The sequence below is a fragment of the Haemaphysalis longicornis genome, unplaced genomic scaffold, assembly GCF_048455015.1.
Source record: "Haemaphysalis longicornis isolate Haplotype H1 unplaced genomic scaffold, Haemaphysalis longicornis Haplotype H1 scaffold_8, whole genome shotgun sequence".
NCBI classification, from domain to species: domain Eukaryota; kingdom Metazoa; phylum Arthropoda; class Arachnida; order Ixodida; family Ixodidae; genus Haemaphysalis; species Haemaphysalis longicornis.
In genome coordinates, this window is record NW_027526445.1 from 74222179 (window position 1) to 74247269 (window position 25091).

Genomic DNA, 25091 nt, shown 5'->3' on the forward strand with positions numbered 1-25091 from the left:
CGCAGCGGTATCCTTGGAGAGGATTGAGGTCATGTATGGACCTATCCAGAAGCTGGACGAGGACATTTTGGGGAACATCAAGGACGAAATGGTCGCCGAAGAGACTTCCAACACGACTGCCTACAACGACAAGGTGGTGAAGATAAGAGCGGAGCTTCAACACAGATCTGGAGGCCAACAGGCTGGTGAGTCGCTCGTTTTGCCTTCTTTAACGAGACCGCCGCCTAGCGAAACCGCAACCACTAGAACGAAGCTTCCGACAATAGAACTAACGAAGTTTGATGGAGACCGTCGAAACTGGATCAGATTTTGGAGTTTATTCGAGTCCGTCGTACATAACAACACAGAACTGCGGGCAACGGAGAAATTTTATTACTTGACCAGCCTTCTGACCAGCTCGGCCGCTGCATCAGTTTCTGGACTGCCCATGACCGAAAAATGCTACAATGACGCGATAGAAATACTTCAGAAGCGGTTCGGTGACCAGACTCTTATTGCCCGAGACCACCTGCGGGCTCTCATTGACATACCACCTGTTTCCTCATCAACTGGCGCCACGGAACTACGAAAGCTATACGACGACGTGCAGATACACTGTAGAAGCTTGACTGCACTTGGTACGAGCCCAGAGACCTATTGTGCCATGCTACGTGAGATACTTCTTCGGGCACTTCCGCGAGACATGGTCCTCAGATACCACCGGCATTCGAAAGCGTTGCCTACTGCTTCAACGTCAACCGGAACAGACCATAAGAAACAGCTCGACGATTTAATTAACTTCTTTGGTGTCGAGCTTGAATGTCTGGAAGCAGTTATACTGAGCGGGCCTCCGAGAATGAAGTTTAAGGCGAATGATGAACCAAGGGAACAGCGTCAAACAGCAACGTTCAAACATCGACATTCTGCGGCAGCCCTGTATGCCGCAGCTAACTAGACGCGACAGTGCCTCTTCTGTTCCGGCCTGCACGATACGGGATCTTGCTCGGATAAGAAAACCACTATGGAGCAAAGGAAGTCTCTCCTAGCAAAACACGGACGTTGTTTCCGCTGCCTGACCCATGGACACATCGCTCGACAGGGTAAAAGGAAGATTGTCTGCCCATATTGTAAACGACGACACGTTCCCTCAATGTGCAACGAAGACGTAGAAGAACCAAAGAAAAACATGTATTTTGCCGGCGCAAGTTACGAACTTGCTGGTCCCTCCAACCAGGGAGGTGACAATTCCAAAGGTGACCTAGGTGACAATTGCGAAGGAGCAGAGCGAAGAACCGGTCACTTGGCCAAAAACGACGACCAGAACTTTTCCCTAGGAAGCGGTACCTCAGACGAGAACTTATCAAAGAAAACGGAAAGCCAGCCACTGACGCATTCGGTGTCGTGGGAAGGACCCTCAGGGATCTCTTCTAGGAGCAACTCACCCCACGAACCGAAGAATTTTCCTATGCAGCCACAGCAAATAACCGAGGAAACAAGTCCACAGACCTCTAAAATTCAGATATGTACCTCGAATTCGGCGGAGAATAACCCATTGGGCTGTCTACTACAAACCCCCTCCGTAGTTACGCGATCGTGTCGATTTGTCTGCAGCCTTCGGAACCGGAGACAAATCCGCGGGCTTCCCACGACTGCACTTCCGACCGCTGATCAATTTTGGATAACAGAGGACTACGAAATCCACGGCTTGAAAGGACCACGTTTCCCCAAGACTGCTTCTTCAGGGAGCCGCGTCCACATCGACATTTTCTATGGTGCCAATACAAGGGCCATTCGTCTCGTACTGGACCCCGACAAGAGTCTGCGAAAAAGACACCTCTTTGTATCGTGCCGTCGGGTACGCCAGACTATACGCGCAGACTGCGAGGGACTTGCATCATGGCTGCCCTTTCAACGTCTCTACCCTTTATAAGCATGCTCGCTCCACGTCGTTGGGGGCCGGGAAGATGTAGAATCTTTTTGAGATCACAGCTGCATCGCCATCGACCGCCATAGGCCGGGTGCGGCCAGCCATTATCTTTAATGAACTGAGGTCAATCTCCCTTGGCTGGCATGGTCATGTCTCGCGCTTCCCGAGCGCACGCATTGTTTCTTCCTCTTCCCTTTGATGTTCCATTAAAGACAGACCTCCATGGTCGCTTCTCTCCCCCTTGACGGTCGAGTCTCGTCCTTGGGGGTCGACGGATCCCACAACTTGGTGCCGACTATCTCGCAGTTACTATCTCGCAAGGAATTCTTCTCACATGATGTTTTGTGTTTTATGAAAGTGTTGGTGTAGTGTGCTGAACGGTGCACATGTTGGAAGTGTTGCAGCGAGTGCGTTATCATGGCCTTCAAGTGTGTCCTGTGCATTTCTGACAAGGGGCAGGCTGCGTGTCTGTTGTCCGTTAATTTCGCGTATTCTTCTCCATACCTTGGGAGTGTCTGTGTATGAATTGATCGAAGTAAGGAAAGTGCGCCAGAGGTCAATTTTTGCCTCTCGACGCACTCGCTTCCCGAAAGCATTGGTCCATTTAAAAGAAATCAGATTATCTGACGTGCGGTACCGGCGAAGACACCCAACGCCGTGTTCTGGGCCTCTCGGGCCCACCTACAGTCCTCGTTCCACCAGGGCCTCGTTGGGTTGCGGGACGCACTGAAGGATTAGGGAGTCGACTTTTCGGTGGCGTCGAGGATGTGCGCCGTGATAAGTTAGGCTGCTTGCTCAACGTGTAGGTGTTTCATGGATGTGTGGTGTAGTTTAGTTGTTTCTGTGAATGTACTCTAGTTTCCTTTTGGTTCATGAAACCTGTTGTTGGAAGATGGACTCGTTGGGCCTCTACCTATATACATTAGTGAAGTGGTGAAGTTGTCACTACCATATGGGTTCATGCCCACGCCCACCTCAAGACATGGAAAGAAAACTCCGGAACCAATAGCCCAGCCAAGATGTGGGTATGTGTTGTTTCCTAAGGTTTTTGTTTAAAAGGCATGCTCCTGGGGATGTTAGGAATTTCTCTATCAGGCGCCCTCGGGCATCCGTTCTGGAGGAGCCCCAAAGAGAGTTGTGCGCATTGAGGGCGCCTGCAAAGATGTATGGTTCGGGCAGGTGGTCAACCAGCGGCACGAACCCAGAGCTCGAAAATTCAAGATCCGGAGGAATAAAAAAAGAACACACCGTTATCAGCCTAATAAATATTATTGTGCGGATGGCTACAGCCACAAAGACCGTGTTCAAAGTGACAGGGTGGCATGCTAAGGATTACTGGCCCACAATGGCCACACCACCCGAAGAGTTTGTGCAGCCAACCATGTCTTTTCTGAATACCATGTACCTATTTAAGAAATTTGTTTGTTTGGGATTCAGCTGTGTTTCTTGGCGACACATGGCACTTCGCTGATTGGCATGCAACATCTCATACACATCGTCAAGATTTTTAAGGAGGCCTCTGCAGTTCCATTCAATTGTGTTTTCGTTTCGTATTATTTACATTTAGGAATGAGTGGAGTGTGTGTGTGTGTTCATGTAGTGTCTTTGGGGACTGTTATTCTGGGATTGGGTTTTAGGGGCCTTTGTGTAGGCTTGGAAGCAGGAGGCCGCTCCTTGCACTGCGTTGCAGGCAGGAACGGCCCGACATCCACCTCCTCATCAGATGTCAAAGAAGTTCCCGGCGGCCCGGGCCCCCCAGACTTGGTCCCCTTGCGGAGGACCTTCGTTATACCCGCCACCGCCGAGGGTCTCTGGGGCGCCAGAGGTGGCACGGGTGGTGCGGTGGCCATGTGAGCCGATGCGGGGCCCCCTGTGTCCATCTCTTCGGCCCCCTCCAAAGCACTAGAGGACGGAGAGGCCAGGACGCGAGAGGCAGTGGTCCCGACGTAAGCGGTTCGCACCACAACCGCTGCTGCCTCAGTAAGCGGCGTGGTGACGGGTTGGCTGCCTGAAGCAACCTAGAGGGGGCGGGGCACGGACCAGGTCAGACTCACTGAACTGGATCCCTGTGGAAACCGGACACCGCTCCATCCCCGTGCGAGATGCGTCGGCATACCTCCCGAGGGGTGAACGAGGCGAACTTCTTCCGCGCCTCTAGGAAGGTGATGTTCTCAGTGATGTTGATGTTTATTATCTTTTCTTCTAATTGACATTTTTTGCATTTGTGGGAGTATGCCACATGCGGCCCCCGGCAGTTCACACAAGAGAGGTTGTTCAGCCACGGCAAAAGTTTTTACCCTGCCCGAACCACTGGCACTTAAAACAGCGCCGTTTTTTCGGGATGTAGGGACGGATGGAGCATCGGATAAAGCCAGCATTTACATGTTGCGGAAGTGTTGAGTTGTTAGAGGTCGAGATTATGTGCTTGGTACGAATCTCCTTGTCACCTCTGCGGATGGTGATGCGCATCACGGCTGTGACGCCCTCATCCTGCAAGGACCCAAGGAGATCCGCATCGGATTAGTTCAAAATATCTTGCTCAGAGATAAAACGCTGGGAGCTGTTGAGGCTCCGGTGGGGCGTGACCCTTATGGCCAGAGCAGTCAGTCGAGTTTGGGCTAGAAGCTTTCTGGCCTACTGGTTGTCATTCACCTCAACAAGGACCTCACCAGTCCTTTGTTTTTATGCGTTTTAAGATGTTCGAATTATGCCTTCAAAATATTTTGCAATCAAGAAAACTCACTGGGATGCAAGAGGTTTGGCTAAATTGAGGGATTTCATCACAAGAAATCGAAATTTTTTTTCGGTTGAGGAATGGTTGAGAATGGCAATGGGGGAAAAGATACTCCAGTACGCCCCACACCGGGCACCTTGAGTAATCCTGGTGCTGGTATTGGCGACACCGTGAATCCCGAGCCCCCAACATATTCTGGAACCAACCGTGGTGATGTGTTTCTAAGGTGAAGGGTAGAAACTTCAAATAGTGGCTGTCGGAGCCCAGTTCAAGCTCCAGCGGATGGGCTCCCTGTCTGTTTACCAGGCAGGGAGCTCGAAGACCTCTTCAGCTATCACGGTAAGGCTGACGAAGAAAGTAGCCCCTGTCTTCTGCTTTTATACATCCTGTATGGTTTTTTCTAAATTCCCCAAACCCAATGAACGGCCCCCTAAAAGGGGCGGCACCAAAGTAGCGTTTCCACATCTTCCGACCATGTAACTCCCAAAACCTGACAACTGCACCTACTTCTTGGTAATTGAATTTCTTGAACAAGGCAGGCCTATTTCTTCACAGTCCGTGTTGTTGATTGCGAAGTTTTTAGAAAGTATTGTAAGTGAATCCTATAAAGCTAAGAAACAAAGAACCGGCAAAATCTTGCTCGAGGTACACAGTGCGCAGCAGGCCACAAAACTCTTTAACCAGAACCGTATTGCCGATCTCGAAATCAAGGTCACACCCCACCTCACCCTCAACAGCTCGCAGGGTGTGATATCGGAGCCAGATCTTGCAAACGAGACAGAGGCCGATCTTCTTGAAGGCCTCAGAAGTCAAGGTGTGACGGCAGTCAAAAGCATCACCTTAAAAGGAGCCGACAAGGTATACCCACTAGTCCACCAGACATATCATCCTGACATTTGACAGTTCCGTTCTTTCTGACCACATCTATGCCGGTTTCATCCGGTGTTCCGTCCGAGCGTACATTCCGCACCCGCGACACGGTTTCAAGTGCCAGCGGTTCGGGCATGGTACTAACTTATCTCGGCGCCAAATGACCTGTGCCATGTGCGCCCAACAGGAACATCCCACAGATAACTGTAGCTCACAACAACTCCTCTGCAGTAATCATGAGTGCCCACACGTGGCGTACACCAGAAAATTCGAGAAGTTTAAACTTGAACAGGAAATATTAAACATAAAGGTCACAGAAAACATCACCTTCCCAGAGGCGCGAAACAGGTTTGCCTCTTTCCCCTGGGGAGGTACCCCGACTCAGCTCGCCAGGAGGTGGAGCGGCATCTGGTTTCGGCGGTAGCCCAGTACAATGAGTCAAACTTGGTCTCGCCCACCTCCCCATGGTTGCCCCAGGCAGCCCAACCCGCCTCTGCACCGCTCCCTCCACCAGCAGTGACTTCTGATTCTGCATGCTAATCAGCAGATTCTGCATGCTAATCAGCCAAGTTTAATGTGTGTACAAAAGACGCAATTGAATTCCAATCACACCAATTTCTTGAATAGTGACATGGTGTTCAGAAAGGACGAGGATGGCTGTACACTCTTCTGGCACTGTAGCCAAATTGCCCGCAAATCCTTAGCACGCCACCCTGTTACTCTGAGCCCATATATCATAACGAAGAACACAACACATACTCATATTTTGACTTGGCTATTGGCTCCGCAGTTCTCTTTCCTTTCCTCGAGTGGGGTGTGGGCACTGACCCATATGGCAGTGACCACTTCTGCACCTTACTAACATATATAGGTAAAGACCATGTTGTAAATACGTTCAATGAAGCTAGAGCTAAATGGAATACATTTACAGAGACATCGAAACTACACCCCACAATGATAGGACACCTACACATTAAGAAGCTACCCAACTCATCACGGCGCACATCCTCGACGCCGCCGAAAACTCAATTCCCCACGCCTCTGGTGCCCCGCGCAACCATAGGAGGCCGTGGTGGAATGAGGACTGTAGGCGAGCCCGAGAGGCCCAGAACAAGACGCGGGGTATCCTCCGTCGATGCCCCAAGTCGGGCAACCTCATAGTGTTCAAACGGGCCGAGGCGTTAGGAAAACGTGTGCACCGTGAGACAAAACGAAAGAGTTGGCACACCTTCTTGACATTCATAAGTTCATAGACGGACACACACAGTCTGGATACATAAGCAAGCTCAAAGGACAACAGACACACAGCCTGCCCCTGGTAAGCACAACGGGGGACACACTCGACGATAAGGCTAACACACTTGCACAACAGTTCGAACACGTGTCAAGTCCAGCGCACTACACAAACACGTTCATGAAACACAAAACATCTGTCGAAAAGAAGTCCCGGCGGGATAGCAACAAGTCGAACACTTCATACAATTTTCCTGTTTCAATTCATGAGCTGAAGGCAGCCCTGACCACATGTAAACCTTCAGCTCCAGGCGCAGATAAGATTACATACGCCATGATACAACACTTACACCCAGATACTCTTGAAACACTCCTAAACCTATACAACACCATATGGCTTTCGAGGCACATTCCAAAATCTTAGAGGGAGGCCAAAGCAGTAGCTCTCTTCAAGGAAGGCAAGAACCTTTCCTCTGCAGCCAGTTATGGGCCAATTGCTTTGACAAGCTGCCTGTGCAAGCTCCTCGAGAAGATGATAAACAAGTGGCTTGTGTACTTTTTTAAAGGGACACTGAAGTGATATGTAAACATTGCGGGATTACTTGCGCAAATTGTAGTCCGGAGTCCCCAGGCCATGTTACGACCACTCTGGGCGCGTTTACGCGATTTTATTTAGTAGAAAAATTAATTCGAAAATGCTGTCCTCCTCTCTTTACGCTCACCCATTTTCTGCGGCGTTTTCGTGTGACGTCGAGAGGAGCCGAGCTCGCAATTGGCTGCGCTAGGCGCTACTGCACGGCTCCCCAGCCTTTCAGACAGAGTCAGTCGGCCCAGCGTTTCGTCCGCCGGCCGCCGACGGGTCGTCGCAATTCGTTCGCTCAGTTGAAACGAAGCCAGGACACGTTTGTGAATGGAAGAATGGGCCTTTCTTTACTTGGTTTGTTTGTACACTGTATCTAGCTCCAAGACAAGGTCGCTTCACACAAGCGCTGCACAAGCGCACATGCGACGCTTCGCTGACTGGTACGCCAGTAGGAAAATATAAGGCCTCTTGAAGGCGGGAGAAGAGTCAGCGAAGTCAATATAGGTACTAAGGAAATAAAATCAACTGATATTTTTACTGTACAGTGTAAAAATATGGTGCGGGAAGCACTTTTTTGCGCTGGGCGAACAAGCACAGCGGTCAGCAGCACGACTACGCATCTGCGAACGCTTTTCCGTCTACGAAATGCAATTGCTAGACGTGAGCTATTGTGGAAACTCGGGGGACGCTTACTGCACGAGCGCAATACAAAAGCTGCTTGAAATGCCAAAACTAAATAAAAGTGTAAACTTGTTGTACAATATATACCTTATATTACCAAGGTCAGAAGAGCCCGTTCCGTGGCCTAGTGCTCTGAGGCGCTAGGTATGTTGCCGGAAGTGTTTTGCAAGCCACGAGTTCGAGTCCCCGTTTGCAAGCCACGAGTTCGAGTCCCCGCGGGTACGTGCTTTTTTTGTGTAAGTTAACTTTTTCGTTTTCTGCCGATGTTTTCTACAATGAGTTCACCTTTTTTTTGGGCCGCAACGTTCATGGCTCCACGAACTAGTTCACAGAACGCGCGCAGGCTGGCACTGGCGCGCTAGCGAGTTCTCGTTGGCGTGCTGTTGCCATAAGCACCGACTGCTTGCGGGCAGTGGGCACAGGCCAGAATGAACAGACCCTTGGCCTGGTGCGAACACGCTTTTTACGGTACAGGCATGAGTGAGGCAAGCTCCAAATATGGGGGAAAAGCGCATGACATTTGGGCGTCTGCGGGTACGCGGAGGGCGTCCATGCACTGCGTAGGCCTCGGCTAGTGAATGCTACGATTCCAAGCCGTCCTGGGAGGCTTATCTTTATGCATTTTTACAGCTGACAACATGGCAGAAGCGCGGTACGATGATTACTGAGTTATTGAGAATGCCCATCCAACAACACCACCGGTTGTGTTTTACAGAACCGAAACCGAAACCGAAACTTGTTTGGTTGCTCACATTGGGCATCGTCCAATCACGGTGCGGCTCCTCCTAACATCACAGCTTTAGTTGGTGCGGCCGCCGCATACCGCGCATGGTAGTTTTTCTTCTTTCGCGCTTTGTAAAATAATTACCGAATTGTCAACCGGATAAACGATGAAAAGTGTGCTAATTTGAGCCAGTCTACGCAGTGCAAGCAAAAACGGGAGCTTGACAAATTCACTTCAGTGTCCCTTTAAGTACAGTGGTCTCCTCGAAATATGCCAGGCTGGCTTTAGTTTAGGGCGATCCACTAACGATCAACTCCTCGCGCTCGAGTATTACATAAGGGCTGCTTTTATTGATAAACAGTTTTGCGCAACGGTGTCTTTTGACCTCGAGTAGGCCTGTGACACCGCCTGGCACTACGGGACCCTCAGTTACCTGAAGTCATTTGCTGTCTCAGGCAACATGATGAACACTCTTGCTAGTTATTTGTCCGAAAGAACATTTGGTGTGCGAGTAAGTAGCGCACTCTCAAGGGTTCATGCTGAAGAAAACGGCGTTCAGCAAGGTGGCTTTCTAAGCTGCACATTGCTCATAGATAAAATGAACTCTTTTGGGAAGGCATTGCCACCTATAATTTCTGATTCAATGTATGTAGAATTGTAGAGGACATCCAGGTATCTTTTACATCATGCAATACGTCTATCTGTGAGCGTCAAGTCAGGCTCGGTGTCAAAAAAATTTGCCATCTGGGCAGAAAAGAATGGTTTTAAACTTAAGCCGGAAAAAATCCTTTGTGTTGTCTTCTTCAGGAAGCGGGGGAACCATCCGGACCCAGACATTACTCTTATTGGAGTTTCGATTCCTGTGAGGAAGGAACTCCAGTTCTTAGTTGTGGTGGTATATGAAAAGCGTACCTTAAACCCTCACAGGAAACAATTGGAACGTGAATGTCTAAAGGCTCTCAACATTTTTAAAATCTTGTCACACCAGTCCTATAGAAAGGACAAGCAACTCCTCTTCTATATTTTCACAAGCCTACTGGAGTCTCGTTTGGAATATGAGAGTGTTGTCTATGGGTCAGCCACGAAAGCAGCACTTAAAATGCTCGACCCAGTTCTTCACATGGGGCTTCGCCTCTCTTGGGGCGCATTCCCTACGACCCCTGTACGAAGTCTTTATGCAGAGTATGACAAACGGTGCTTATCACACAGCACACCTATAGTTGAACATCATATTCCTAAATCCATCATCTATACAGATTCGCTGAGCGTTGTCCGCACATTCTCATCCGGAAATTCATCGAAAACCATGTCGTTAATCTTGTCGTGCAATTGCTTATGCAGGCGTATTCTTCAAACCTTGGGTTGACTGTGTATTGGGTGCTAGGCCACTCTGGCATCGGCGGAAATGAACTTGAGGGTGAAATGGCCGCCAGTGCTGCACTCCATAACACAATAAACATAACAACACTACCTTACACAGACCTCACGCCACGCATTAGACTGCAACTCTGTAAAAGTTGGCAAGCAGACTGCAGCGAACAGACAGGCAACAAACTACACGTAATAAAACCACACATGGGACAATACACTACTGACTCACACAACAGGCAACTTGAAGTTACCTTAGCAAGGTTACGGATAGGCCATACACATGTGACGTACTCGCCCCTGCTCACGGGATCTGCAAAACCCCTGTGTAACACGTGTTGGGAGGGCTTGTCTGTGATACACATCCTCATTCAATGCAACGCCCTCGACATTACACGACGCAAACATTTCAGAGAACTCTACAGACAACATATTCCATTACATCCGTCACACTTTTTCGGATACGATGCCATGTTTTCTGTTCTGCGCATGTTTAATTTCTTTCAGAAGCACACTTCTTACAGCTCATTTCATACCACCCATAGTTGTACCCCTGGTCCTTTACACCAGCCACCTTATTTATCTTTTAACCCCTCTTGGTACTCATCCTGGCCCTTTCCACCAGCCGTGCTCATAGTCTTTACTTGGTTTTATTCCACTCCCTCTAACCAATTTTAATTGTCACCTATTCATCAAAAAACTCTCTTGGCGCTCTTTTCCCTAGTTGGCCTTGCGCCATTAACCTTCAAACATCATCATCATACTTTGGTGCGGCCCCTCATCACGTTTGGGGGGTTTGAAAATAACAAACGGCATAGTATAAAAGCCGGGAGACTGGGGTACTTTCTTCGTCAGCCTTATCCTAATAGCTGAAGAGGTCCCGGAGCTTCATGCATGGCATACAGGGAGCCCAGCCGCCGGAACTTGACCTGGGCTCCGAAGGCCACCATTTGAGGTTTCTACCCTTCACCACGGTTGGTTACAGCGTGGGTACGGGGGCTGGGGGTCCGCGGTGTCGCCAATACCGTTACCAAGATTACGCAAGGTGCCCCGTTAGGGGTCGTGGTGCACTTTCCTCACTTGCATCCTAATGATGTTATCTCTGTTATAGAGGAGTTTCGTCAAATTGTAGAAAACAGAAATTCATAGCTGTTTCTTATACAAAGGTATAAATTATAGATTTAAAAACACGGGAGGAGGAGTACTACCACCATTTTTTCGGCGAAATTCGAACGGATTTTACAGAGGGTGTATTCTTCATTCCAGGACAACATGCGCTTTGCCAGCCACCACAGCATGCTCAAGCAGACGAAGCTCCTTGGACAGGCATTTGAACGCAGAGTGCCTCCAGAGATCAGCAAAATTTGCGGGAGTGCAGTGTGAGGTCCTCTCCTGATGCTTTCTTGGAATGCTTGGAAACAGGATGGTCTGCAATATCCGGTAAAGGTGCCTCTATCATTTTTGTAGAGGTGCCTTCACGAGTAGTTCGAACGCGGTCTTGCGCATATAAAGCAATTGCTTCTTCCGGAAATTACCTGGTTGCGTTAAAGTACGTTTAAAAGAGTCCTCCCTAACCGAAAAAGCTTACTGTAAGTAAAGCGGTAATGACTTTCTTAAAGCCAGTAAGACAAATGCATTCTGATATTCACAAATCCTTGCTCTAATTACTAATGACAGCACGTGTACTTGCGCTGCTGCGCAATCAATTTAGCCCAAGAAGCCGCTGGCTACTGCCAAAAACATTTGGGGCAACACTGAATATTACTCTGAGATTCAATACAAATACTTGGATAAGGGGTACACGAACAAAAATTTGCCAAACATTTCGATCAATGGCGGTTCTGTCGCGGACAATCTGCAATACCACAGCGTCCTAAGTCAAAGCGAAGTCGCTATTGAGCTCGTCCCTCATCCCGCCACAAGATGTGGCGGCGCGTTTCTGAAGGGGGGCCGTGACTGAAATTGGCTGTTCGTGCGCACAAATCTGGGGTAAGGTTGGAGGGCGTCAGCGTAACCCGGTGGGCATGCTGAAGAGGGCGCAGGTACTGTTGTTTTTACATCTTGAAAAAGTTCTACACCGATATACAGGAGACACAACCACTGCATTAGGTCGTGAATTATAATGGGGATATTGTACGTTCAAAGCTGTGCGGTGGTTTCGAGCGCTCCAGAAAGCCCGGCAGCGCATCTGCGGGAATTGAAGTGAGGGAACATGGGCGTTCTGCCTACCGAACTCCTGAGCAGGTAGATGCAACCAAAGTGTTTCAGTGCTTGCAACACTTACTCGTTTTAGACAGCGGTGTAATCAATCACTTTTTACGGAAATGGGGCCCGATAATATAAACAACCCCGCTTCGCTCATTATTGCATCATGGTATATGTTAAATACCTACATTTTTTGTACCACTTAGAAGTAAATTACTATTGTTTTTTTGTTTTGTCCGTTCATATGTTTGTTTTGACATTGTATTACACTAATTTACTATATAAATACAATTTTAAAATAACACAAGGCTTACATTCCAAAATATTTTACAATCAGTAAACTAATAATACAGCAAAATTTGTCAAACCATAATTAGAAAGTGTTTTTCAAGTTTTTCAAAAACAATAGCCGTACTGTTTTTGGAATTTTAGTTTTTTTCAAACCATAATTAGAAAGTATTTTTCAAGTTTTTCAAAAAAAATAGCCGCACTGTTTTTCGAATTTTAGTTTTTTTTCACATCATTTGCTACTTTGTAATTATCCAAGGGAGTCTTATTGCTGAGTGCCCTGTTTATTGATAGCAGTGGCGGATGGTGGTTACGTGGCTGCTTCTTGAGGGAGACTCGTAGCGCATATACCTGTTATGAATGGTTGTGTAATTACTTCATTTAAGCAGTTTGAACTCGTGTTCTCGGCAAACAGCACTATAACCGATACTTTTAGGTTTTTTAACACCGCATTAGCTTCCATGAAATGAAAATTAGGCTTATTTGCTCTTGGTTTGTTTGATGACATGTGTTTGTCTTTGTGTGATGTAGTTTATCCTCAGCATTAGAAACATAATATTGACAGGGAAGATGTTCTTACACAATTCGTTTAAAGGGCTAATGTGATTATGCGGTCGAAGCAGTGTAGAAGGGGAATATACTAGCGTCCAGTAGACAAAGCGCAAATCATACGCGCCGCAATTTGACAAAATGTATTGGCGAGATGTTCATATAGGCAAAGCTTTCGTAAGGTTTACCCTGGAAAAAGATTGCGAGGGAAAGAGAAACCGTTAAGAACGCTGCAGGGGAGACATTACTACACCAGTCATATTTGTATTGTTCTTTAAATTATGCGTACATTTTTGCTTGATTTAGTCTATAGCAAATACGAACTAAACCACGACAAAGCAATAAGCGCTGTCGGCGCCCCTTCTGGGATTTTTCCAAGTTTAATTGTAACAAAAATTTACGTAAATATCACGAGCAGCGGCACCCACACGGGAAAAATGGAGTAACGTGAACGAGAATAGAACTGCGGGTGTTGAGAATTTTAATGAAGCATAGGCTTGTAACGAGTACGGTAGGTTCGGTGTTCACATCAGCAATAACTGCGTTAAGTCAGGGATGGCGGGATAACTTTTCATTTCGCAATGCGGGCATAGCAGCGTGGACGCTGCTCTGCTGGAAACAACCGATCAATATCTGCGTTTAAATCACCGGGACATTGTGTGGACTTGGTTTAAACAAATATGACCATAAGTGCCTTAGAAAAATTTCTCTCTCACCACCGTATGGGTGCTGCTGTCTCGATAAAGACGAGCATTGGTGCTGCGGCTCTCAGATTTTGAAATCCACTACGCATTCAACTTGCAGGGATCATCGTATCTGCTGGGCATGACTGAGTGGAAAGTGGCGGCCATATGCTTGTTAACTCAACGATGGGGTTTAGATAGTGGCCGTGCACACTTGTGCACATACAGGTAGACCAGTAGTTGTCATTGAAATGGCTGATTGCGATGTGAGAGGCCAATGTTGCCGCGCTGTACCAGTGCCGTGTATCTAACGAGACGCCGGCGACTACGCCGGAGTACTAGTAGGGTTCCCATAAAGGATGAAGAAGAGAACATTATGTAGTCTCAGCAAAGCACATCACTAGAATACAGTTACGCCTAGATGTTCTCACCAGCGGGATGTGAAAAATACAAAAAGAAGTTATATTACGGCTTGCATGCGGAGCCATGTTCAGTCTTTTTTGTTTCGATGGGCGGATTTAAGAATCGCCCATTTTTATAATGGTTGCTAACTGTAGTATTACAAGTACAAAAACGCACCGTCCCTGTAGAAACAGGAATACAAACGGCTACTCGGTTCGACATCGCCATTCGTTGTACTACTCCTGGCAAATTGCATGTACCTTTCAATTGCAAGTGTACCTGTTGGAGGGCACGTAGCCGAGCGCTTTTAATACAAACGTGAACAAAATAATCCAAACCCCTTCAATAGGGTGTGACTCATAGCCCACAACTTGCTTCAGCGCGTTGAACCCCACTCTCAAAAAAATCTAATGAATTCCACCGATTCCGATTGCCGACGCGTGCTATTACAGTAGCTACAGAGAAGTGGGCCATCATAAAAAACCTTTCCCGGCCTAAAAAGCCGTTATATGATTTAGCCAGTTTTGTGGCAGAACAGGTATCAAGACAGTAGTTACACGTGAATGACATTTCCCCAAATATACTCAAAGCAACTCAAACGATGCTTTCATAATGTCTCTTCGGATCATCTCCACTGCAGTATTACCTGTAGTCAGTCGTACAAATGGACGATCACGCAGAGAACTCGACGCAGTTGGAAATTTTCTGCTATATTACTTCGGAGCCAAGCGTGCATCGGGTTTTAGCTATGACAATTTCGGATCAGTGTAATTATTCTTGCTACCGCTGCCTTGATGTACCAGCTTCCGGAAGAGTTCTAGCGCCCATGAATTGGTCTGTAAGACAAACTTCGGCTGTAAACGTTTTGACTGGCGGTATGTGATTGTAAACCACAATCGGACAGTGCCTCGTAGCGTAGAATTTGAAGTGTACAAATGTTTAAACTTGGTCAGTTGTCACTTTGCCAGTGAAAATTATTTTGATGCACGAATAGGTTGTGCTCAATGTATTAGCATATAGCAACAACAATGAATTGTCTCAAAAAGTTTCCGCTCCTAAGCTTCTTTCTTACTCCCTGGCTCCAATTCCTTTTCTTCTGCTCACAATTGTGTTAGTGGGCTCTCGCTACTCCTACACAATCATATGACAGTAATGAAAAGATTGTCACAGATTCTCAACATAAGAGTAAGGGAGGATGGGGCTGGGGCGTACTTCTGGGTGGCGACATCAAGGAAATAGGCAGGCAGTCCTGCACGATGACTTCATCATGAGAAACGAGCGTTTTGGAACGGACGACAGATACACCGGAACACCAGACTGCGTGGCTTATCCATACAGAAAAAACTGGCTATATAGGGGTTTGTTGCAACCCTTGTCAAAAAACGTTTACTTGTAAACAGCAAAAAATCGACACCCATCTTTAGCTCACCCTTATGAGTAAGAAAAGTCTGAGTAACATGTAGCACTGAGGACTCTGTCCTTTCATCCCAAGCACCTAATTTTTTTTGTTTGTCAGATGACAAACACTCAAGAGAAGGTTCATTTCCAAGTGCCTGGTCCTTGAACAAAACATTTCGTCGAATAAAGATCGTATAGCTCGTTCAAATAAAATGACGATCAATGGGAAACAAAAAAGGCGTGAACGCCAAGTTCTAAAAACGGTACGGACCAAGTTTGACATCTTCCTAATTACGGCTACCTGGTTGAGCTGTGAAGACCTACTATACCCATTGGATGAAATCGATTGGAGCTTCTTTGTTGTAAAAAACTAGACGGGTACTATGAAGATAGCATACACGATTTCATTCTACATGCATGTTTCTAGAATGTAGAGCTAGAAACAACCAAGTTGAATGCTTCACATTCCCAAAACAATACCATCGCCTCGTTATCGCAGATGCCAAAAGCTGGCAGTAAACAGTTTTCTAAATTCCTAGTCAGTACCTTACATTTAGATTTTTTTAAACTTATGATTTTGTAGTAATTGTTTACAATAAAATGGGCCTCATATCCACCGAGGTGTGTTCTTCAGTATAGGAAAAAAACTAGTTGGGGCAGGTTGAAATGTTGCAAAACAGGGCAACAAATAGAATTTTGATATAAGAGATCAACGGAACGCTGTTTGTGCGTCCAGAAAAATTGAAAACTCATTTTAACGTGCGGTTTTAGTAATTGCACTCTGGGGCTCTGCAGGATAACCGCCGCAGTATAGAATTTTCGAACACATGCGTTCCTAGTGCTTATCAAGGCGACACTGATTCTGGAATACACGCGATTCCACTCTGGATAAACTTGATAGTTTGCTTACTAGAACCTCCCCTAACAAGCTTCTCTGCCGGCCTCCAGGTCCGTAAGGATTTTGTGTCTGGGAACATTCCGCCTCCATGCACAGGAATATTCAACCTACCCACGCACTGGAAGTCCGGCCCTCCTCCATTTCAGAAGGAATCGGAAACCTGGATGATGATGAAGTGGGGCGATTTCTTATATTTGTGGACCTGAAATTGGTAACGCGCTTCGCACCCCCCCCCCCCCTTCCCTCGCCGTCTGTACACCATGTCGACCTTGCCAAAAACATGTGTTTTGCTGTCTGCTTCATCCTTTTCATGCCTGTCTTCTCCCCTCTCCCTCTCCTGTCACCTCTTTTCGTCTTCGGTTTCTGCTTTGCCGCCCAGCTGAAGTTGCCTCTGGGAAATGAAATGAACATTTATTTCTTTAATCGAGTATTCGAGTATAGCAGCTGCGAAAGCCAAGTATGACGTGGCGTGTCTAGTGGCTTCAAATTTTCGGTTTGATAGTGCGAGGCCTGCACTGCCACTAAGCGCGAACGGATAATTTATATTATAAACGGAGACATTTATAAACGGAGACATTTATAAAATAAAAGGTTTTCTTTTAAACTAAATATTCGAAGTCACATCAAAAGTTAGTCACGGTTGAAAATAATTTTTTTATCACCGAACCAGTTCAGTACGTGACTTATCCTAACGGGGACTGACCCGGTATGAAATAATCGGTCGAACCGTAACCGAAATGAAACCCCTTTTCCTATCATTCACCACCCACTCTCCAGCTGTACCCTCCTCCGTGAGTGCATGGGTGTGTGCGTGCGTTCGTACATCACTGTGTGTTTGCGCCCGCAATTGCGCGCCCGAATGATTCTGAGGTCATCTGATGCCTACTGGTTCGTCGAATGCATTCCTTATATGTAGGAGGTCACAAAGGTCTATTGAGGGCGTTTTATTCAGTATTTTTCGGACACAGCGACACCAAGTGAGGAATATCTGGCACGAAAGTGCATGTTCAGGTGTAGCACTAAACCATACACTAGGACTATGAGAATAAATAACGCACACGTGATGAATCTAAAGGTCTCTGACGTAGCTGTGCAATAACGACGATACTGTCCGAAGATTTGTGAAGACCTCTTGGCACTCTCTGGCAAAAGAAAGCGGAATTGGGAACAAATGCGGCTTGTAGTCTTCGCGGGCACACTTTCATGTTCAAGCGGAGTAACTGTGGCAGAGTGTGCGTCGTGTGCGAAAATTCAGGACTATAAGTTCGTGTCCCCTATCTATAACAAGTATCTGGAAGAAGAAACGCAACATTAAATCTCGTTTCTGCGTCATCAGTCGCCTGCAACGGCGCCAACCTTGCCATTTCCCGCATATATCTGTGGCCAGTTATAGATTGTCAAAGCACGAGATGTACTAAGCTCCTCTTGCACATACACTTAAGGGAAAGAATATTTATGTTAAATATAAAAAATCACCCACGCTAAATTAAGCGGCGGGTAATAAAGAGGAAGGGCGAAGCACGACGGAGAAACACTTTTCCGTGATTTTATGTTAGTAGTCTCCATTACAAAGCGTTCGAACGTTTCGAGCGAGGTATTAATGCCAAGTAACAGATTTATAACCCTTCAAAAAATAAGACTAATAATGCCGCGAACCATGCATTGGGGTTCGGTTGCGGTGTCGTAGAGTGATCGGAGGCAAAAGTTATGGACTCGGTCTGCAAATCAATTATTGCGTCGTTGTCCGTCAAGAAGTCAATTCTGAGAATTACGTCACGGGAGCAGTTAGGCAAAATGACGAACTCAGCAGGACACGAGGTGAAGTCAATGGTGACGCGTGATGTGCACGTTCCACTTGAGGTTAGGAGATGGCCTCCTGCTGTGCGTTTATGCGGATCGTCCTTTCTTGTCGTAACTTTCTTCAGCTTGGACGCGAATGACAGGCTCATTACCGAGTAGTCGGCTCCAGTATCGATGAGGGCGACTACGTCAAAGCCGTCGATGGACAAGTGGACGTCGGACGCCGGCTTCCTCGAGTTCCGGGTGCGTCGGGGCGTCGCATCTCGGCTTTGCATCTTTGCGTCGCATCTCGGTAGCATTGGTCACTGGATTGAGACCCTGTGGGCCGCCGGGTATTGTGGCTGCCTGTTGAGTAGCCTCCTGCATGGCTTGCACAGTCCTGTTTTTCATGTCCATTACCTCTTGGTCGGTGGCCTAAGGCGCAGTAAGGAGACCCTTCTGGTCGCTGGGTGTTAGGGTTGCCTTTTGATGTGATGGGTGTGGGGATCTTGCGGGTTCTTCGTTTTTCTCTTCCTATTTACGTTTGACCAAGGGTGGGGATTCGGCGGCTGCCTCGTTGAGTGTTTTGCCTGTTTTGCGAATTTCGCTTTGAAGTTCCAAAAGTTCGGCTCGCATATTAGCCAGCTGCGTCTTGAGGGTGGCGTTTTCTTAGGCTACTCGAGCACTTTAGGCGCCCTCCCTAGCCAGTTCTGGAATGACTGCTGCGTGGAGAGCTTTGAGAGTGGTAACCTTTGCCCAGCTCCCCTGTGGTAAGTTATACGAAGCTGGCTTGCTTTTCCGCCCGCCACTCGTCGACCGGCCTTCAGTTGGAGTTCTGTCTCAGGAAGGCGTCCATTTCCTCGATGAAGTCTTCAGCCTTGACCCCGAACGGCGCTTAGAAATGCTCCTTCCCTGGCTGGCACTGCGCCTCGTTAATGAGCGAGAATGGCGAAAGTGTGAACCACCACCACGGTGTTCAGGGGAAGGAGAGCGGGTCTGTCGGGAGAACTGTTGCTGTTGGCGCTGAGGCTTTTGCCGATTCACAGGTGGCAGGTACCGTTTAGTGCAAGACTTGTCCGCCGTCGGGTGGACAAGATGCACTCAGGGTGGCACTCATGCTGTGGGATTGTTGAGCTGAGCGCACATTTCCCGCGCCCCGGCGTTGTAGAGTTGCGGGCACAAATTTTCCCTGGGGCCATTTGCGGCAATAGGGTACCGTTCTTTTGTAGAGGTGGCACCGTACCGGGATGCCACTGTCGTTGACATAATAGGGAACGCGCTTGCTACAGAATGTGATCACCATTGTTTTGGTGTTTCCAAGCCTCTTGCAAGTCAAAACTTCAAACCTTGGATCCTCGATGCGTTTGAGGACCGCGTCGGTGGTTGTATCAAGGTCGATGTTATGAATGACCTCTTGGCAGGAGTTGTCTGAAGATGGTCCGTATGACGGTACCTCGTAAGTCTTCCCATCAATGGTTAATTTCTTGATCCTGCTTAGCGTGATAGCTGTTTTTTCAGGAGGGGTACTCATGACAAGGACGTCTTGGTCCCCGTCTATGCGCATCTTGACGTTGACAGTTCAAACAGGTAGGTTTGCCTCAGTTGCTACAGCCATTAGTGATTTTTCGGGGCTCACCCTGGCAAGGCGTAAACCGTTGCGTGGCCGAAATGCCAGTTTCAGATCTTCGGCAGGTAGTGGAGGCTGTCGGGTTTTGCGCACTGTGGTCCGGCTTTTGTGAATGGCGGGCGTCGGCAGCGTTTCAACCAATTGCCGCTGTGCGGTAACGAGTCGCTGATCTCTGCGGTGCTTGGCACGGCGGGCGACGAGAATTCAGGGCGCAGCAGTTGTTTCGTCGTCCTCCGAATGCGGAGAGGCGTTTTGGTTGTCGCGGGTTTTCATCGCCTTATCCTCCGAGCCGCCGTTCAACGACTGGTGGGCTTCTTCAGCGACGGCTCACGAGGTCGCACTCGCCATCTGGAGCGTCGTGACTGTCCATGTGCGGGATAGGCTGTACCGCTTACGCGTCAGGCTTAGGGAGGTGGCCGCCGCTTCGGTAGATTAAACGGCCGCAAAGAGCAACAATATGCATTTACAACATCGCGCTTGGTATCAACGTGCCCCTGGTGACTTACGAAACACTACAGGAGCGTTGTGTCGGGACACTGAAGTTAATTTCCGCCAGAGGTTGATCCTGTAACAAGAGCCATGCAAAGCACACTCGATGATCTCGTGTCCTGCCAATGAGTTTTATACCCGCAGGACACTCCTGATGACGATTCTTTTGAGCACGAAGACTTCTTAATGTTAAAGTAACTTCAATTCAAGGCTGGTAAATATAGTTATGGCGGGATAGCCAACGACACAAAATAGCGAAATCACGTAGCTTTTTGAGAAAGCCAATACAGCTACCAAACCCAATATTATATTGTAATTGAGCGCATTACGCTTTATGTATTCTCAGGATAAGGGCAGGCTTATTAAACATTGCTTTTCCTAGGAGGTATAATGAGATCCACTACAGCAAGGTAGCAATCTGCATAGGCAGGAAAAGTGGCTGATTCTGCTGCTGTAGGCTGTGGCAATTGTTCGGCTGCAGAATCCAACGCTGGTCATGTACGCAAGCTGCTCTCGCGCACCAAAGTTCTAGGACGTATTAGCAGTGTTTATCCTAATTTCAGGTAAAATTCCAGGGCGTGGCCTCTGTCAGTTCTCATCATTCTCTAAGACAAAAAGAGTGTTTTGCAGCTTTGGTTTAATGATTCTGCTTAAAGGCAAGTCTGGCAGTATATTCGAGCTGAAGACATGCAAAACCCGTATAAAAATCTAGCCCATTCCATTTCGTGTAGAAGTGCCCTATTCCAGTTCATTCTATTCCTCCAAGCGCTGTGGCCGTTTCATTTTATTTCCATTCCTGCGTCACAAAAAGGCGGAATGAATCCTCATTCTTTCTGGTTCCGGAGAGATCACTCCGCAACATTGTATCAGAGTCATTCTCCGTACTTTCCTTGATCCCACGAACGGCCGAGATCGACAGTTGCGCATTGTCCGGGTGAACTATCTTTGTTTAGAATCCCTGCAGTTGGTGACACAAGATTACAGGCAACCACCGTAGCGTGACCTCTGTGGATTCTACCGTATTTCAAGTAGCCTCAACTGCTTACGCTTGTACGTCTTGTGAAATGTCATATAAACTCTCCGGAGTTTAGTATTCCCTCAACATTAGCTTGAAGCCATGTTTCTTTCTCGTAGCACAATCCCAGAAGGGACAGTCAACTTGCACGTACACAAAATGAAACCTATGCTGTATGCGGGAAGCTGCCTGCCGTACCATCGGCCCCTGACCCTTCTGGAAATGTGTCTCACAAAGGGCAGGGCGCGGTAGTTTATCGACAACATGGCGTTTAATGCAGCCATTTGGTATTGAAGGCCGCTCCAGCGAGGTATTTTAGTTTTTGGAACAATGCATTTCGCGGGCGAAACATGTAGACACGGGCTACGAAATGATCCTCGTCGCACATGAAGCCAGCCGTGCCGTATCAGCTCCAAATGCAAACGCAAACATACTAATGCCCGCAGCTGGCTACTTCGAACGTGGCTTGTAAGAAAGCTTAAGCGTGACCGTTTTATAAACGTGAGCTCGCAAAAAAACGGATGTAGGACGCTGTATCGATTCCCGGCCGCGACGGCCGCTTTTGTGATGCAGGCGAAGGCAAAAACGCCCGTGTGTACGAGGTTTAGGCGAACGTTAAAAATCCTCAGGTGTTCAAAATGAAACGGCAGCTCTCCACTGCGGCGCACCTCATCGCCTGCGTTGCGCCGGCGTGTTAAACGCCACAATCAATCAACCAAGAACGGCCGTTGAAAATTACACAACGTGGTATAACACGTTGTGTAAAAGTTTATAGCCAGAGAATTTTAGTATTCGTAATCAATTAAGACATCTAAGCATTCCACCAGCTTGTCTCCCATTCCCGAAACTCCCCTAACACGGCTGTCAGAGCCATTACAATGCTACAAACGCAGCTTTGAGTTACGACAAACTTGTCCTTGGGTTATATTTGAAGTAACGAAAGCCTTCGATGCGGATGACTACTGTATCCTTCTTCAAAAGGTAAATTGGTATAGACTTTGTGCTTTTCTTCAAATTTCTTTAGCGCTATCTTCAGAGACCCGCAGATGTGGAGAAATACAAACGCTCTCTGTGAATTCCTCCAGGTGACACACGGTCTAGCCAGGTGTCTGTTCTGGTTGCAAATTAATTAGCACTCAATGCGCCTATTGAGCACTTTATGTAAACGATTTACCCAATTCCAAAGTCAGAAAAGAAATTTACCGAGACCTTACAGTGGTTCTTGTGCACGGGTCCAACATTGAAAAATTACGACAAATTGCTAATAGACAATACAAGTTATATCGACCAACTGGTAGGGGTTGTTTTCTTGTTTTGTTCTCCTCCTCTACCAAATATATTAGCAAAACTTTAATTCACCCTATTAGCCAAACTGCTCTATGAAGCATATATCTACATTATTTGCAGCATTTTGAGCGACTCCCGTTTCGTCTAATATCAGGTGCGGTGGCAATTTATTTCATCATCTTCTTCGTCATAGTCGTGACCATGATCATCACCACCATCACCATTATTATCAACGTCATTATCATCAATTTCGAAAACATCATCGTCAGCCCACTCGGGTCCACTGCAGGATGGAGGCCTCTCCCATTGACCTGGAACTGCTCCTCTCCGGATCCTGATCGTTCTAGAAGTTTATACTAATGGCAGCCGCTGTGGGACAATGCTGGGAGAATATTCACTTTTTCGTTAGGAACCTTACTATGTATGTTCTTATCCTTCCGCATTACACTTTCGTATTGTTCTAGACCACCTCTTTACCAAATTTGAATCTTGTAGCATGAATAGTTTTAGAGTTCTAAACATTTTTTTCGGTGTGGGGAAGGCCGCGATCGTTGGGTCACACCAAGCAAAATGAAACTATCAAATCTCTGGGCCAACGTTTCTCTCTAAAAGCCATACTCGCGTAACCGCGTTGCTGTTCCGATAGTTTGGCGAGTTAAACGAGCTCACAAGGCTCATGTTTGTTAAAGATACCGCTAAAAGTCGAAATGTAAACTAGCCAATGTCTCCGTAGCCATAGCCGGGATACCCGCCGGTGCAAGTCACAGAATAAGCAAATAATCTGGTGTGATGCTTAAACAACTGAAATAGGTTAACAACGTTTCTACTACATTGCACAGACACTTTAAAGCAAGGAAAGGACGAATATAAACGGCGCTCCAACGCGATAAGCAAAGTGTAGAGTGTAGTAACCACAAGCATAACCTGCCTAGGAGGCGGGATGATATTCAAGTAAGAAAGGAAATTATGGGCTTCATCGGGTTTGAAGGTTGTCGACAAGCTAAATAATACCCTTCGCCGTATAAACACGGAGTTAGGAAGCAGAAATACTCTAAATACATTCAGCTCTATTCCGCAACTGCTATGCTCTTAGTGAGCTAAAATCACGGACGGGGCTAGAATTTAAATAAATCGACAAAGTCTGCGTGCACAACCAGTAAGCACACAAAAAAGTACAAACACTTGCGTAAACCGCCCGAGTAAGGGCTACCGATATTTGTAATCGAGTATTATGCAGAAAATTATGTGAATAAAGGTTTTGAACCCCTTTCACGGTCACAGGACTTCCAGTCTTCTTGGAGCACAGGGTTTCCTAATTGCGCGCAGCCCTAACAAAAGGCCACCGTTAATCAGAAAACAGTTTTTTGCCTTGGAATAGTGTTCAACTGGCAAGGAAGAATGCTAGTATACGTACAGCGGCCCTTTTGGACATCAGAGCAATGAACTAGCCAATTGACCTTGCTACACCTTTCAGTAAAGCACCGGCTTACTTTTCCAACGGTCCGATATCAGAGGATTTCTCATGAGTTAGCTACCTCCTGAGCTTATTCCTTCAGAACCGCGCGTAAAAAACCAAATGCAAGCAACGCTGGCTGAACATCTTCGCAGGCGTACGCGGTAACGTCGTCCTTTGGAACCTTTTCTCGCTTTCTCTCCCTTTTTATCTGCCTCTGTGCCATGTCAATGCATGGATGGAGTGCTGCCTCTCCGGAAGTGACCATCATCCCTGATACCTAACAGCCTACACAAGACAGGGTCAACCAAGCTAGGAAGGCTCTTAAAAACACAAACATTCCTCCCTCACCAGAGAAGTAACTGGCCACCCTGGTATAGTAGATGTCCGCTTTCTGCCATGACTAACCAACTCATATCTTGACCCTCATTCCCCAGGAGCTGTAGAGCACCTGGCCAAGGCGGTGGTCAGAACAGCGAAACAGCAGAGGAGCTAAGAATCTCTGAGTCCGGAGAGGCCGCCATTGGATCCTGACCTTGGTGAAGTTCAACACGCGAGCTCAGCCTATCGAGGCAAGTCTAGCTGTACTACCAGAGAATCTCTCGTATGTTAAGTGAGAGATTGTACGGTTGAGGGAAGTTAGAAGGACAGAAGAAGGCTTCATGGAGCTCACTAGCGGACGTATTCTGTGCTTCAGAGGACCACCAAAGAAGAAAGGACACGGGGTAGGATTTTAGTGTTGAGAGAAATACCGGTATACGTGGAGGACTTTTTAAGCATAAGCGGCAGCGTCGCGGCTCTTGTGATCAATCCAAACTAGCGATACCGAGTAAAAACAGAATAGGCTTGCGCCCCAACAACCATTTATAAGTGTGAAACCGTAGACAACGTCTACGAAGATGTCTTATCAGCAATTAAG

The 25091-nt window shown here is 47.3% G+C and overlaps 1 long non-coding RNA gene across 2 annotated transcripts in view; it reads left to right on the forward strand.

Moving 5' to 3' along the window:
• LOC144149325 (uncharacterized) overlaps positions 1 to 11695 on the forward strand; it is a 77482-nt gene extending 65787 nt beyond the window's left edge. The window contains exon 2 of one of the 2 annotated variants that reach the window (XR_013318268.1): positions 11366 to 11695. This is a non-coding gene — a long non-coding RNA (uncharacterized LOC144149325). Of the gene's footprint in view, positions 1 to 3596; positions 4151 to 11365 lie in introns of those variants that run through there. The other variant, XR_013318267.1, reaches the window with a different exon arrangement.
• The last annotated feature ends 13396 nt before the right edge of the window (positions 11696 to 25091 follow it).